At 46.0% G+C, this 15808-nt stretch overlaps 1 pseudogene; it reads left to right on the top strand.

Annotated features, from left to right (window-relative positions):
- The first annotated feature begins 214 nt into the window (after nucleotides 1-214).
- LOC138580029 (chondroitin sulfate glucuronyltransferase pseudogene) lies at nucleotides 215-15584 on the top strand (annotated as a pseudogene).
- Nucleotides 15585-15808: the final 224 nt, after the last annotated feature.

Here is a 15808-nt window from a genome sequence, read left to right as displayed (position 1 = left end):
GGATACAGGAGAGTACCCCACAGCGTGGAGGACAAGCGAGAACGGGAGAAAACAGAGATGTCCAAGGGAACCCAAGGGAGCGAGAAAGAGCAGCGGGGGGAGCAGCACGGGAAGCAATGGAGGGAAGGAAGAGGAACAAAGTGAGAGGGAGAGCAGCGGGAACGGGAGGAGAAGGAATAACAGATGCCAAAATGGCGCAAAAACATAGGACACAATGTCAAAGGGCACTAGCGCAAGCAACGGGGGCGAGAATGAACTCAGTTGCAACGCGCAGAGCCGCCGGCAGCCGAGTGAGATATACAAACGGCGGCGGCCATCTTGGAAACAACTAGACCGTGGCTAGTAGAAGGAGAAAAACGTAATGGAACACTTTAATGTTGTCCCTGTTTCCACCTTCGCCACAAACGCCAGTCGCCAGCGGCTGTGACATCCTGGCCCAGTCTGATTTGCATATTGTCGTTCCTCTTCTCCAGTGGCGTGGGAGGCTGTAAAAAAAAAGAAAACAGGGACCATAAGGGTTACTCAGTGCAATGCCAGAGGTTAAGATTAATTGAAAACGTTCTAGCGATAACCTTTATGTTTTGCATGATCATCTCTGGGCACACACCTCTGCAGCTGGACTCTGGGGGAACTGGGGCTCAGGCAGTTTGGTTTGTGATATCCTTCACATGTCCCAGTAACACCAGCTCTCAGTCACAAATCTGTCCAGGTCTTCCATAAAGTGTCCCTTTGAGGTTGTCTAGTCTCCATTCTGCACTCAGTTGGTTCCATCAAACAGTGAGACCTGGTTCCTCAGCCAGAAGAAAGATTTTTTTGGGAACTGCGACATCAATACAGGACTGCTTCAACCACCTCAATTTTGATTGGTTGTCCGCTGGGTCTTCTGGGGATGCAATACCAAGAATGTTTATGGTAGTGGGGGCTTAACCTACCAGGGCAGACATTTGGAGAACCCTTTAGGTTTGGTCTTCCTTACCTGTATGTCAAAGGCTCAGTTGTTGACTGGCTGGTCTCCTGTTCACGGATGTAGTGGGGGAAAGTAGATAGTTCCACTTTTGTGGCAACAGAATGTCCAATGGCTGGGTGTTATCACTTTCTTAACTGGTGCTGATTGCTGTGGAACTCTAGTCATATTACTAGATATGAAGCCACATTTGACTAACGAACATAAGTAACCTAATAGAACAGGAAGCAAGGGTAGAGATCAACATCTACCAGGGTAAGATGTCCTTTAGGTTAGATATATGTTACCCGAACTGAAACTTAGGACGACTGAGCTAATGGGCCATTCTGCACAGGTCTACGAGTTTGTTGTCAGTTGATACCACCGCTGGCACCAATTGCCATGCAGCAGAGTGGGATAATCACCAGGACATGGAGATAGATTATATAAAGGTTTATAAAGGGAAGTTGAACAATAGGCCAAAACATATATATTGCCACACAATTCGTGTTCACATCCCTAACAGGTTTACCTAAGTAGCTAACATTGGTGAACCGGAAATCGGGAGGAACTTTCCTTAGGTTTACCTAGCATGTGTCTGGCTCTAATTAGCCTCAAACCAGTGGTCCATTCCCAAGATAAATCAACACTACTCAGTCACTCACAGTGTTGGGGGTTTGCGTTTCCTTTCACTTCATTCTTGGTTATTTGTTCTGTAGATTCAGGCCCATCTTCTTCTCAACCACGATTTCTGGGGAGACACCTTGCACGGTATTGGGTTCTTTATGCACATAAAACACAGACAGATAAAGCAGCCCCAGGTTCAGGCAGAGATTGAAGAAACCCCATAGTGGCTGCCAAGAAGCAGGTAACTGTAGTTTATTCAAAGTCTTGATTGGCCGATTTTTGCCACCACACTATCGAACAGACATTGCTCTATTTTGCCACACACTGTTCCCGTTTACCTCCTTGATGAGTCACAATGGTCTACTACCTAAGTAATCTTTTTTCTGCTCCTTCCATCCCTTTTTACCTCCACTTTACTTCTTTGCATTACTTCTTTGATGGTCTGCTACATGCCCTTGACTCCAACCATTCTCAAATCAACCCTAACAAATATGCAGCATTCTTGTTCCTTTTCCTCTACTCCTTCAGAATCTTGTCTGCGTGTCCTTCTCTCTTCCTTTGTCTCCTTTACTTTAACCTTCTCTGCTCACAACACTTCTTTTCTCTCCTTTCCTCTACTCCAACCTCCTCCTTAATACTCCTCTCCTCCTTCCACCCAGTGTTCCCCCCTACTGCCTCTTCTGTTCTTCCTAAATCCTTCCATCAGATGTTTCTTCCAATCTATTCCTTATTGCTTTCTGCCTCACATGTCCTAATGTTACCGATGATCTCCCTCTGAATACACACTCTGTTTCTCTTATGATGTCTCCTGCTACCTCCTCTGGAGAGCCATCTCACCTCTCTCTTTGTCACCTCCAAAAGCCTTCTAAATACATGGCTCCTCCTCTTCTCTCTTGATGTCACCTCCAACCTCCGATATACACCTTCCCCACTACCTCTCCTAATTATTCTCTCCCTCCAGTAACAGTCTTCTAATGTCGCTCCTCACAACCTCCTCACTCTCCACCCATCAGCCATTCTATGCTTCCCTCTGACTAAGTCTTTCCACCCCCCTTCCTCATGCTCAAACTCAATCTTTTCTGTTATTTGCCTTTAACTCTCTACATAGATCCATATTGACCTCCAAATAACCAAACATCATTTGACTTCAAAGTGATATTTTGTCCAACTGTTCATATTAACATTACTATATGTTGATTTCAGGCCATTGATAGCCATTTGAAATCCTAAAAGTCCACCTAGAAAAAAGTATTGACAGAGAGGCTCAAAGTCAGTTCACAGGGATGCTGCATTTGTTCAAAGTTGATTATCTGATTCTCTACACTGTCAATGCTGCAGTTTTGAAGGATGTATATAATCTGAAGTCCAACATTGTAAGTCACTATGTGATCCACACCATCTCGGAGAAGGCATTAAGTGCAAACCCAGCAAGAGATAATGATGAGGGATAGAGGAAATACATTTGTGGGAGGTAGTTTGCTGAGGCACACAGTATTGTATCACTGAAAAGGGCAAATTGCATGTCGGACGATATTACAAATATCAATGACAAATACTGTCAGATAATAGGCATATGATGGGTGAACAATTTCCTTCATGCTATTAGAGCAATTATCCTAGAATTTGAATGGAGCATTCTGCTTGTGTATCAGAAATATAATACTTCCCTTCCATGAGCAGGGAATGGAACAACTCAAACAATACACTGTTAATAATGGTTATAGCAAAGATGCACATTTAGTTGTATTCTGCTTGAATGTGTGTGCTAATATTTCTCCGTGACATGGTCCTGAAAATCAATAGAAGATTCTATAAGGGGTCCTGTGTATCGTTCTTTCTCCCAGCACACAGGGATGTCCTATTAAACAGCCCCTCATCATGCTTGGCTCATGCGTTTCTAAACACTACAATGGCTTATAATCTCTATATTAACACCATTTCCCTAGACACACATTCTCAAAAATAGTTGGAGTCCTGTTCATTAATATCCCAGTATAGCTAAGATCAGCATTGCCTCGTTGTCACACTTACTCTTCTTTTTAATAGAATTGTATGGGGTGTGGGGCATGATATGAAGTTCACTGAAGCTCTCTAGCAGAACTCCAATCAGGGGTGCTTAACAAACCTTATTAGTAGGCTTTCACTCTAATGTCATTGGGGAAAGGTTCCCCACCAGGCAGAGCGGTGCATGGATATATGTGTTCAGACATGAGACTGCTACAAGAGACGTTGGACTCTAGTGACTCAACAGTGCTGGCCAGTGTGAAGGGAGACCCGAACAATGTATATCAAACATAATGATACAGCATCTTAGCTGCTAAATGACCCCTGATTAGTAATCAGTCCCTGATTATTGGTAAGCACGAGGAGCAGCAATAGCATGCTAGTGGACTCCAGTGAGGTGCCAAAGCAAAGGTAAATGAGCACTTGCTGATGGTGGTGCAAGGGATTACACTCATGTTAAGACCAGAGGGAGCACCATTGTTATCCACTGGGGACATGCTCTTCTGTATCTTTGTAATAATTACTGACTGTTAATTATGAACCAATAAAGAAAATTCTGCATTCTCACAAATCAAGCCACATGGGCCATATTTGAACGATGCCTTTTTTCTAAATCATTCAATGTGGCTGACACTTTTTAAACTATTATTATGTGGCCTCTGCACTGGCCTCACAGTCCTTTCCAAATCATTCAAATAGGTATTACTAGTAGAAAAGTGTGTGTGCACGGACTAATGTGTGTAAAGGAAGGGTTTCAATATACTATGTGGTGTATTGTAAAGTAATTTATATTAACAGAAAAAATAATTGTGAAGGATCTTGCTCCTTTTATGAAGAGAAGTTGTAACCTCAAACAAAATCTCACAAAATCCATTGCAAGTTCAGCATAGTACAATCGGCCAGTTGTTGTATGCTGTTTAAGCGGCATCACTGTCTTGGGCCTTTTCTGCAGCTAATTGTATATCATCATTGTTGAAATACACATTTTGTTTGCCTGGAAGATGAACTTGAAGTCTTTTTGTTGTACTTGTAAGGCAACGGCTCTCCTATATTGGTGATAACAGGTGAAGTGGGCAGGAGGGCTTCAGACAAACATACATCTAGCCTTTTATTGCCTAGTATGATAGTATAGTATAGATAGCCCTGTTCTGGTTTAGCAGGACATCACTAATGCAATGTTACCCCCTACCCCTTGGAGAACCCTCACCTGATGCTCAGCTGCAAACGATAATTGTCATCACAGACAGGAATTTCTCACTGTACTTTCTGTCATTGTCAAATTTACGGCGTGTTCCTTTTTCCACATCATAACTTGCATATTATGTCACCCGGAAACCTGTAAGGATAGTGTGCCTCAGATGGAGACTTCATACATGCTGGCTAATGCTAGTCATTTATAATGTGTAAGGAGAACAGCCCCCTCCCCATTGGTTCTTATATGAAAGTCCTGTGGTCATGTAAAACCACCATGTCAAACCTCAATTCTGGAGCAAGTTCAAAATCCCTACTCGCAAAAGCTTCTCCACTGATGGTGGGGGAGAATGCACTAAGGCTCTTGCAACAGATGGCCAATCTACACAGCCATTATTTCTCCAGCAGAAGTCAGCATTTCTCCATTATGTGTACTATAGATAACTGAGCCACGGAGAGGCACACAGAACCTAAGGTTTTGACTGAAGAATTCATGCTATACACGGGACTGTTGACTGAGGTTGAAGAGCAAATTACCACAGTGGAAAACAGGGTGCAGGATCTGGAACAAGCTTGAACTGCAACTGGCTAACATCGACATAGAGGACCACACACAGGCGTGTTGGCATTCATCTTATTGGAATGTCTCTTGGCCTTGAAGGGATAGACGCAGTGGCCTTTATGGAGAAATGACTAGCAACACTTCTCAATATTACTTTTGATCTGCCACTGGAGATTCAGCGAGCTTGCGCAATATCGTTCCATAGCCCCGTTTTGGATACCAGGCATGCTTCATTCATCTTTTGCCTCTTGAGGCAGAAACATGCTCAATAGATATTAGTTTTTGTCAAGAACACATCCTTTCGATACAAGAATTGAACAATCTACTTTTTTCGAACGCCACTCCAAGCCCACTATGGAGAAAAGGAAGTGGTTTTGTACCTTCACTCTATATCTATACATAAACTAGGGGAAATCATGTAAAGCCCATCAGAGTATTCAAACAACATTGTGACAAAGGATGCTCATGGGGAGCAGGTGCTGGTGGATATAGGTCACCTGGCCTAAACCCCACCCACCAGGTGCCTTTCAGGTTTCTGCTCTTTTTCCCCACTTAGCAAGCCCCACCCACCTGGTGCCTTCCTGGTTGCCGCTCTTTTTCCACACTTAGCAAGCCCAACTCACCTGATGCATTCCTGGTTGCTGCTCTTTTTCCCTATTTAAGGCGCCCTCCAGCCTCTTTACCTTTGCGGATGGGGAGCAGGTGCAGGTGGATCTAGGTCACCTGGCCTAAGCCTCACCCACCTGGTGCCTTCCAGGTTGTCGCTTTTTTTCCCCCCTTAGCAAGCCCCACCCAACTGGTGCCTTCCTGGTTGCCGCTCTTTTTCCCTACTTAAGGAGCCCTCCAGCCTCTTTTCCTTTGCAGATGGGGAGCAGGTGCAGGTGGATCTAGGTCTCCTGGCCCAAGCCCACCTTCTTAACCATGCCTCTTCCTTCCTGCTCTTAACACTTAGATCAAGGGCGTCTCTCGCCCGGGTGTCCAAAACGAAGGGCAGACAAAGAAAAGGGCAATTCCTGTTTGGAATTGTTCAGACCGGGAGGATCCAGGGCCCAAACCCCTACTCAGACAGCAGGTAAGCATGCACCAACATGTGTTACTCCCTCTCTCCCCACAGGCCATCCTCACCCATCTGGTTCCCCTGTGATGTTCCCTTGTGCTTCCTCCACCTTATCGCACACAGGTGTTGCCTGTTTTGCTTGATTCTTCTACCCTGCTCCCCACCCCACCCTCCAGCCGACTTTTGCAGGAGTCTGTCCTGATACATTCTGGTTTCACCATCACCGTCTAGTGGCCAATGCTGGATTTGACTTGTATGGACTTCATTGATTCACGGTGTGTCACCCTTTCTCAACTCTCATGCTGGACTTCCTTTGCATCTTGTACTTATTGTGGCCCTGAATCATGCTGTTCCCATCTTCATCTTGTATCCTGGATTGCAACATTATGTGTTACTACCGACTTCTTCAATTGTATTTGCTCTCCCCTCTTGCTTCTCCACTCTTTTTGGCAGCTTACTCTTTGTTCTCTCCTCCTCTCCTTTTCTCCCTTTTCCTATCTCCTGCCCTCCTCCCCTTACTTTCTTCTATGAACTTACTCCATCAAAATTGTCCCTGACCTAGTATGATAGCAACCTCGCCTATCTCCTCACCCCTCCCCTTCCCCCTCCCCTTACATGTGCCCCCCCACCTTACCCCTTCAGCGCTATCTGAACTGTCGTCAGTCCTAGTACGATAGTCGCTTCATTTGTTCCTCCCCTCCCTTTCTGCACCTCTCTCCCTCACCTTTTGTTTTTCTCTGCTCTACCAGAAATGTTGTCAGTCCTAGTACGGTGGTCGCCTGTTTCCATTTCCTTCCAACTCTCCACCTCCCTTCCTCATCTATCTGAAATGGCGTCAGGCCGAGTACAATAGATAATTTCACATCCTTACTGTTAATGGCCTGTAAGAATGTAATTGTATTTTCCCTTGTTCCCTCCCTTGCCTTGAAGTGCTTTTAAACACATTGGGCCTCATTATAAGGCTGGCGCTCCCGGAATGAAGGGGGCTGGTACAGCACAGGCCCCCTTCATTCCGGCAGTGCCGATTACAAGCTTACTATCGCGGGACCCGGATCGCACGCCTGGTGAAACCAGGAGTGCTTTACGGGTCTCGCGAGGGGAAGAGAGAGGCAATAATGGGCCAGTTGTAATCTGCCCGTTATTACCTCCCTCCCCATTCCCATTGAGCCCTATGGGGGCTCAAATGGGAATGGGTTCCTGCAAGGAGGAATTACCGGGTCCTCCTATGTCAGAGTAACCCGGTAAGTCCCCATTGCAGGAACCCGGTAATGGAGCCCGGAACGGAGGCGCAAATGGGAATGGGGATGGGTTCCTGCAAGGAGGAATTACCGGGTCCTCCTATGTCGGAGTAACCCGGTAAGTCCACATTGCAGGAACCCGGTAATGGAGCCCGGAACGGAGACAGCCATGGAGCTAATAGCTCTATGGCTACCTCCATTCTCGTAATGAGGCCCAGTGTGTATAGGAACTATATAAATAAATTATCATATCATATCATATCATGGTTAAACCACAGAGCTCCGGAAGCTCAAAGATCTGCATTCTCGCGCACTCACTGGATCAAATAGGCATAGGGTAATCTGGTCCTGCAGAGAAATATGCAACGCTGAAATAGTCTAAAGCACTCCAAGCAGCAGTGAGGCAGACAGGCACCACCATCTCATCCACGACAAAGAGTAACATGTTTGAGGCAAATCCCCCTCCCTTTGAAAACAGCAAGTCTGACAAGTACTGAAGAGATTGTTGGCTGCATAACCCAATGCTTGCTGGTGATTGTTACTCTTTTTCCCCATGGATAGATTTGTTCTGGATGCCTGAGGGTACACTATGCTAGCACATAGAGTCGGCTACTCTCAATGAAATAATTGTTGCTGGCAAATCAAAATTACGATGATGAGGAGTTTAGTGTTTCACTTATGTAGTGGAGTACTCTGCATGGTTACACCAAAAGCAATCATGCCTTTGTATGCAAATAACGAATTTATTAATATTCACTACAAGAGTACAGATATGGAATTCAAACAAGAAACACCATTTTCGGGGTAGGTAGAAGACTGTGAAACTTCAAAGGGGCTCTGGTTGAAGAAATGTGGTGTAGCTATTCTATTCCATATATCCTTACTGTAGAATATGTTAAAAATAATAATAATAAAATATTTCAAGATAGGGAGGACAGAACCATACTAGCCAAAATGTATAATAGAGCTAATGCAATTTTATTGGTTTCTTTCCCTTCTCATAAAGGATCCTGGGGCAGGCTTTTCTCCTCTCGGCATTCACTTGTAAAGGAGTCAGGATCAAATTGAGCCTGGCATGTGAGCAAGTGATTAACAGCTCTGGAAATCCAGACATGCAGCCAAAGGCATAGGGGATATTAGCAGATTTGCTCCAACACCATGTACTGTGCAAACCTTGTTGATTTCAACACCTTATGGAGAGGCTGTATACTCATATCAGCTGCATGCACATCGCATGTTCTAGATTACGTTCTCTCTTCATCTTGTTCTTAGTTATTGATGTTTGATTGCGAGATTAACCTTTCTGGGCTCGGCATTCATGCACGCATCTCTGTACACTTGGCTCTGTCCATAATAACACAGCCTAGCAGAGGTTGGTGAATGAATCTTTGGCTCTATAGAGATCTGTCTGAAAAGAGCCTAGAATGTGCCTAGTAGTGGAAGGAAGGAGTTTGACAGAGAGTGGTGAAGGAAAGAATAGCAGGAGGAGAGGGATGGAGCTTTGGTGGAGGCAGACTATCAAAGAGGGTGAGGGCGTTGTAAGAGGGTTGTAGAAAGAGAACTTTGTTACGGATTGATGGAGTAGTGCAGTTTGGGAGTGGAAATGGCGGATCAATCAAGCAGAGAGAGTTGTGAGGCATTGCAGGAGATAAATCAAGAAGGTTGGCTAGAGAAGCTTGCATCAAGACAAAGAAGAGTTGTCATCAGGCGTATAAGGGACTTGTAGAAGCAGGAGGAACATTGATACAATTTAGAAAGAGTGTGGGGAGGTTGAACTAGAAGAACCATAAACACACTAACAGATGAGGGAGAGGGAGGAGTTGTGATACATTAGCATCAGTGGCAGAGAGAGACTAGTTAAAAGGGGACGTACAACTACTGTACATGAGGAGGTGCGAAGAGAGCAAGCACACTTAGAGAGAAAGATCAATAAGGTTCAGGCAGGCTAGGCCAGTCCAATGATGAATCTAAAGCTATGGGAGGATTTGTGAGATCTCACTGGGGATTAGGGTATGAGGGGGTTGGGCCTCGGACCAGAGCCCTGGAGCATGGAGCTGACCAGAGGACAAGGAGCCCAACTTTGAAACACAGGAACACTGTCCCAAGCCAAAGGGTTACAACCACCAGCTCAGCCTCCTGGAAGAGTTATTCTGTGGTTTTCAAGACCTGGGACATTCTGGCCATGGAGGATCTGACCATTGTATTAAAGTAAAGATGGTTTGCAAACCCAGCAAACCATGCAACTTGAAGGTAAAGACCAGGTTTGTTGATTTGACCTTTGAACAGTGCCAGAATGTGGCTTGTCCTTGAAACATTGTTAGCGTCTCTCTACTTTGTTTTTGACTTTCAATGCGAGACATTTTAAAACACTTGCAACCTATCGCTCAAAGATGTTCATCATTCACACACTGATATTGTTAGGTATAAAACATGGCAGGCTATGAGAACTGACCATTTTAAAACACTACCAGACCACTAGTCATGGCCATAGAAGCGTCAGAATACATGTGTTTGTAAATACATCCCCGGTTTCATATATGTTTGTTTTATCTTAAGATACATGTACCCGGTGTACCAAAGGCCGATTCACTAAACCCTTCTCTTGCTCTGCTCCTCTCTGTCTCACACACTCTTCTGAGTGCTTTTGTGCAAGAGCCTAGCTGCAACCCCCTATCCCTACCCTGCCTCAAGGCGTACTGGGAAGCAAGGAATGGAGTGGACGTGCCAGGAAGAAGCGTTATACCTGTACTCCCACCCAAAATTGTGTTTTATAAATAATTTGATGTGTGGGTTGCGGGGTAAGTAGCTTTGCTGACTTTTCGAATGGCCTGACTGAGCCGGTGCTCTATATGTAAGGTGACCAGATTTTCCAAATAAAAATTTGAGGCGGGCCTCCCGCATAAAGGTATGACTACAGTGTGAGAGTGGTTGCCAACCAAAAAGTAGGACAGCAGTTCATTAGTGTGAGAGGTCAGGGACAGTCATAAAATATTCTCCAGTTTGAAGTATGATAACTTTGGCAGTGATCGCATGGCTTGGAATGCTAAACGAGGTCATATTAACTTGAACATCTATTTGCCCAACTGCAAGTCCTGACATTAAAGTGTTATTTCATTGCATTGAATTTAAAATGTGCAGTGCATGATTCTTGTGCCCTGTACTTTGCGGAGATGTGCAGACAAAGAGAAACACATAACAGAGTGGGCGTTCTTATCAAGGCAATATGGGGGTGGGGGGTTTTGCAGGTCCCTGTACCCTGCCTTTTTTGCTGGAGCCACTCCAGCTGTTGCTTACAGCAGCATGGCGAGAGAAAAAAGAACTGATATCTTGAAAGAGAGATGGAGAGCTGTGTTTTTTATGCTTAAAATGGAACCAGAAGCGTTTCTAAGGTGCGTGGAAGGTAGTGCAGATAGCCAGCTGGTTGCATGGGGGGTTCTATTTAAATTGTGGTTGTGCGGCGGCATCACCGGCAATTGCAGGTCAAACGCAGACACCCACCGACGGAAGCGTGTAATGTGATGTGTACCACAGAACCTGCATAATCTCAGAATCTCCAAGGACATCTAGGCATATCATCCACCGCAGGCCACTGACATGAGAGGGACAGTCGGCCATTTACTAAGGACAGAACACATACAGAGTGTATTGGCAATCGCCACGAGGTGTGCCTGCATAGTTATCTGCTGTTACGCAGGATTAGACAACTGTTCAATAAAACAATTGTGTCCTTATAGCCCCTGGCACACCCCCATTGATAATATCTTCTCTTTCCTATCCCATGTTTCTGTACGATACTCCCTTCCCTCTAGTATTTTACATTATCAACTCTTTTTACTCTGTGTATCCCTTTTCTCCTATCTTTTCTCCTATCTGTTGCCTAGTACCCCTTTTCTTCCCTAGCCCTCGTCTCTTCCGGTCTCCCTTTGTAGCCCTGTGTTCTCTCTCACCCCTTTTTCGTCCCAACCCTCTCATCTCTTGCCTGCCGTATGCCTTATCTCTATTTTACCTTCTCGTTTTCCGTCCCAATTCTCCCTTCTTTTGTTCCGTTCTGTTTGTTCCCCACAGCGGTCCAGCAGATTGTTTCTCTGCTTGAACGCCAGAGGCTGTGTTTCTTTCTCATAATTCTTGTTAAACTCCCTACCGAAGGTAGAGCTCTCATCCTACGATGTCCTATTCCTGGGGGCCCCACATCTAGTAAGGAGTGAGCAACCGGCCTCTAGCATGTTCCTGCCAAATCCTCTTCTGGCTGTATTTACCCTGACGGAGCAGACACTGCTCGTGATTCAATGCTTGCAATGTTAACCAGTGGACTCATGTGCAGGCAGACTGATAACACGTCCTAGGGTGGTGACCAAAACCCTTTCCCCCTAGGTAGTACACGAGAGACATTGGGTTAGTGTTGGCAATAAAGGGCTGTGGGATTTTATTGCACAATTATGGTCATAACAAAACATAATCATAATTACAGTAACCATAATATGCTGTACTTTTGGGCATCAGGTCCTGAGGTTACTCCCACTGGCCCGTACTGCCATTCTTGTCCCACGACAGTGTGGTCACCGTACAGTGACCTGTCTTCTTTCTCTTTCTTCTCACCCTTTTGCCAGGGTGGGAGGGTTCTTGGAAAAAGAAGAGAATCTGTGACACAAAGTACTGTTTTGTTTGGGTCCCCGTGCAGGGACCACAAACTGGTTTGCTTGGGTCCCCATGTAGTGACCCAAACTGATTCTGTTTTCTGCTGCCAAAAGCAGCTCCTTATATAGGACCCAGGGGCTGTCTTCTGGGTCGTTGTTGTGTCTGTGTGGGGGCAGTGGTGCCAGCCCCCTGGCCGGCAGATACTGATGGCAATCTGCACCTTATGGTGCCTGACAAGAATGTTCCCCTGCTTCTCAGAGCACTGGTGTTTCTTCTCCCTTTGGGGGGAAGGACAAAGTGTTGCTTTAACACCTTGCCCTTCCCTTCTATCATCCCGGTCGGCGACTGCGTGTCGCCTTGTGGACGTGGTGGGGGAGAGGGGGAGCCCAGCCCTGTTTGTAGGGCTGCTGCTCGCCCCTCTCCCCAGCCTGGCTGCCATGGGGCACAAGTTACCTGGCCCCGCTTGGTACCGGGCAGCGTTGCCCAAAATCGCCAGTGCTGAGCTCTAGGGCGTTCTCTTTCTCTTGACTGGAGCCGAATGAGCTCATTGGTAATCTTTCAGTGGACTGAGAGCCGAACTCCCGAGACCATGTATTCAGAGCTTAGCTTTGCCATCTCCTTCTATAAGTGTTGAGCTTCTGGACCTTTTTCTCAACTGAAAGAGGAAGTCTGCCCCTCGAGTGCTGAACTTATGCGACTTTTCGTCAACTCTTCTTCTGGACCCTCTTATTAACTAGAAGTGGAGCCACTGGTCCCCTCCTGTTGCCTGTGTTTTTGAAGTCTTTTCCTCCAGGCAGCAGACCTTCTCTTCTGGCAGGTAGTGTGATACTGGTATCTTGCCATACACCAGTCCTCCTCCCTTGTACCCTTAGGATATTAGCATTTGTTCATCGCTGCATCTGCCAAATCTACTCCTAGGGTTGATGCATAATGTCTACGGATACACCGTCAATCCTTTAAATTCAAGCCCAACAATGCTCGAGTCCCTTCAGTTGTGGAATTTGTGATTTGGTGGCTATCATCTCATAGTTTCTTTATGAGGCCTCAACAAGTCTCATTGTTGCCTTGCCCTGCGCCTCTCTGCTGTGCTTGCCCTTCTGCAGCCCCTACTGCCCCTGTTGTTGGGACTTTCAGTTGCAGCCTGAACCTGCTAGAGTGTCTTGGGTACAGGGCAATGGTGAGGACACCTGCCTGGACGCCTCTGGGCGAAGTGGCCAACTTTTTAGAGGAAAACACCTTCAGGGCGCAGAAGCAGCAAGGCCAGGATTAAAACTTCAGGACTTTAGGCCACAAATTGTGCCTTAATAGAGGGACCCAAGCAAACCCTACAAGAAATTACTAAGGACACTGTATATCGAAACTGAGCTTGAATTCCACGAGTGTCTCTTCATTGCAGTCTGACTTTGAAGAACCCTCTAAACACGCTGGTAGTGGCATTGAACCGTACATTGGCACACCACTTCAACCATCTACTTTACTTCACAGGGATCCGAAGTGCCAAGGTATCCCATGTCATGCAGGTGGTGGCCCACAGCAATGATTGGCAAGTGTGGCTCATGTACTAGACTGTCCGCTACATCCACAACTACTTTGAAGCCGACTATGACTGGTTCTATTGCATGCAGGATGACACCTATGCCCATGCTGAACACATCAAAACTCTGGCGAATCACCTTGGCATCAACCAGGACCTATACCATAGCCGTGCAGAAGAGTTCATCGGTGGAGATGAACATGCCAACTACTGCCATGGAGGCTAGGATATCTGATCTCGCAGAGTCTCCTGCTTAAGCTGCAGCAGCACCTGCACAGCTGTCAGAACGAGATCCTGAGTGTACGGCCGGACGAGTGGTTGGGTCGCTGCCTCATAGACTTTCTCGGGATCAGTTGCAGCAGCAATCACCGGGGCCTGCAGTACCATTTCTTTGAGCTGGGCAAGAATGCTGATCCAGACAAAGAGGAGAGCGTGGAGTTCCACAAGGCCTTCACTATGCATCCTGTGACCGGATTCACTCTTGTGTACCAGCTGCACAAGCGTTTCAGCGAGATTGACCTGGAGAGCACTTACCAGGAGATCCAGCAGCTGGAGGGAAAAATCAGATACTTGTCTTTTTTGACACATGAAGGTGATGCTGGAGTTCCTTGACCCATTGATATAAATTCACCCTTTACCCCAAAAACACGGTTTGACGTGATCAACTGGTAGTATTTCACAGAGGAGCACCCTTACTCGTGTATTGATGGATCACCCAACTGTGAGCTCACCGGCGTCAACAAGGCAGATGTGAGCGATGCTCTGGAAACAGCGCTAGAGTGCCTGAACCGCCACTACCAACCACTGCTTCGTTTCTATAAGAAACAGTTGCTGAATGGCTATCGCCGATTCCACCCAACTCGGGGAATGGAGTATACATTGGACCTACTCCTGGATGCAGTGACTCAGAAGGGACATCGGCAGATCATGACAAAGCGTGTTAGCTTGCTGCAACCCCTAAGTAAGATGGAGATCATACCCATGCCTTATGTCACGGAAGCCACCCGTGTCCAGGTGATCTTGCCACTCAATGTCAATGATTTGGACTATGTGTTTGCAATGAATGCATTGGACACCCGCGACAATGCACTGTTAACGTTCCTTTTCATCTATCGTCCATATGATGCTCAGCGAGTTAACCAGATGGATGTCTTGCTGGAGTGAAATCCATGGTGGAAGAGTAGGAGAAACGTTATGCTGACGTGAAGATTGCCTGAATCAGTATCAAAACCGAGGTTACTGCGCAAGTCAATATTGTCTTAAAGAAGCACCCAGTGGATACCCTCTTCTTTTTCACCAGTGTCTGGACAGAGGTCAACACAAAGTTCTTGAACCGATGTCGGATGAATGCTATCAGCAATTGGTAGGTATTCTTCACAGTGTACTTTCAAGAATTCAACCCTGTCTAAGTGTACTATAATGAGCACGCTGCATCCTCTTCCCACAGCACAGACTTCCTACGTCAAAGGCACTTTGACAGCCATGTATCAGTGGAGGCATGCTCCTATAACTCTGACTACATGACTTCCCGGACCAAAATGGCAGCTGACATTCTAGACCATGATGAAATGCTTCAGAACCTTTAAGTGTATGATGTTTTCTTAAGGTGCTCTGGGTTTCACATGTTTCGAGTGGTGGAACGACTTTTTGTACGGAAATATGGTTTGCTTGGTTGCAATCCACTTTGAGTGAGGAGGTGAACCACCGTTGTGTCCTAGTAACCGGGAAGGTCTGGCTTCACGTTCTCACTTGGCCATGGCACTCTTGAGCAGCAGCAGACCAACACCACCTAGCATGGCTAGCACATGGCGTCCCAGTGCTGACTCTGTGGCCAGTACTGGGAATAATTTGTGACATTGATGGACCAAATGACATTACAATGCACATATATCAACAATTATAAATGTTATTAAAGTTTATTCTCTGTAAATTAAAAAATAGAATCAGAATAGAAGTGACCGAAAGATGTCAGCTGAGTTTGGGGGTGAGGATGTGTCTGCGTTATGAGTGAATTTGT

This window comes from Ambystoma mexicanum, chromosome 3p, assembly GCF_040938575.1.
Source record: "Ambystoma mexicanum isolate Mex_15411 chromosome 3p, UKY_AmexF1_1, whole genome shotgun sequence".
In the NCBI taxonomy this organism is placed as follows: domain Eukaryota; kingdom Metazoa; phylum Chordata; class Amphibia; order Caudata; family Ambystomatidae; genus Ambystoma; species Ambystoma mexicanum.
This window is presented reverse-complemented; position numbering and strand designations above follow the sequence as displayed.